A 1341-nucleotide genomic window follows, 5' to 3' on the forward strand; every position below is an offset into this window, starting at 1 on the left:
TCTGCCTTATGTTTTTCCACTAGGGTTTCTCCGCCTTCCATCATTAGGCATTAATTAAATTTAATTTTTTGAGAGAAAAAATTAGTAACTTCCTAGCCGGGAATCGAACCCGGGACCTCCCAATGTCGCGTCGGGTGGTCTTACCATCTGAGCTACCAGGCACTTACGAATTTCACTCTCAAATTGACTCATACCCGAGTGGAAATTCCTTTCAGGTCTCGATCAGAAACTGATCAAGTCCGATCCTAAATTCTGATCAGGTATGTTATGCCTCTGCCTTATGTTTTTCCACTAGGGTAGTAGTCGAAGACTACTTGAAGCGGTTTACCGCTTTGCTGCCGCTTCTATCCAAATGTTTTTTTACATCATTAGCCCTTCTTCTTCGGGCTTTTAGAATTTATTGTTACCGATCGGAATTCATGGATTATATTTTCGTGAAAAATCTCGCCGAAGGTTGGGCTTGAACTCGCGACCTCTCGCACATCAGCCAGACGCGCTAGCCCTGAGCCGAATGGCCGCATATGTCAAATGTCATATTTGTCGTAAATAATTTCAGTGGAAAATATGTGAACGCTATTCGCATTCGTCATTCTCAGCGGATATCACCGCTTATCAATTGAAATAAAACACTCGTTAGGTTTATCTTGTAAATGGTTTTTTAATATTCACAGAGAGAAATGTTCAGTAAAAATTACGGAACTCACAGTTGGCTGACCGATAACGGATAATCAACGCAGAAAATTTAAGTGACAGGAGATTTAGGTAAAAATAACGGAACGCTCTGGAAAAATTCCGCGATTTTAATTAAAAATTGCATGACAGTTCCGTAAAATTTCCTGCAACGACATTGCGCTCCGAAATTACGGAAAATATCCGTAATATTTATTGAATATTTCTCTCCGTATTGAAAATAATGTTTACCGTGAACTCACCGAAAGACAGCCGATAGATTTCCGTGACGTAACGTCTGATCAGTCCCCGTAGGACGAAAACAGCAATTAACTTTTTATTCAACTAGAACACAGACACTTAATCGTTTCGCTGACACTTGTTGCTGACCTCTTTGCTGTCTCCCTGCCGCACACGCGCTTATATCGAAATTGCCTCCCTCTCCGCATCGCAGATGTATAATCCTAGTGGAGTATCTACCGAAATTTTATTCACCAAGTATGTTCAATCGTATGAGCATGTATCAGTGACATTAGTAAGTCATGGCAGATGGCGCTGGTAGATGTATCCTTTGCCCCAGCGGCGATTTCAAATACAATTTCACTTGGCGAAGAAAAATTCTCCGAGTATTAAGATGAAATATTCGGTACAACTAAGGCGTGAGTCTGTTCC

General features: G+C 41.1%; 1 protein-coding gene across 1 annotated transcript in view; it reads right to left on the reverse strand.

The window, feature by feature from the left end:
* The window catches only part of LOC107048126 (4-coumarate--CoA ligase 1), a 13078-nt gene extending 11942 nt beyond the window's left edge, over window positions 1-1136 (reverse strand). Inside the window, exon 1 of the mRNA XM_015271138.1 lies at window positions 933-1136. The gene's annotated coding sequence lies outside the window, so the exon portion shown is untranslated. The remainder of the gene's footprint in view (window positions 1-932) is intronic.
* Between the last annotated feature and the right edge of the window lie 205 nt (window positions 1137-1341).

The sequence above is a fragment of the Diachasma alloeum genome, unplaced genomic scaffold (genome assembly GCF_001412515.2).
Source record: "Diachasma alloeum isolate Michigan unplaced genomic scaffold, Dall2.0 Dall_scaffold_00185, whole genome shotgun sequence".
Classification (NCBI taxonomy): domain Eukaryota; kingdom Metazoa; phylum Arthropoda; class Insecta; order Hymenoptera; family Braconidae; genus Diachasma; species Diachasma alloeum.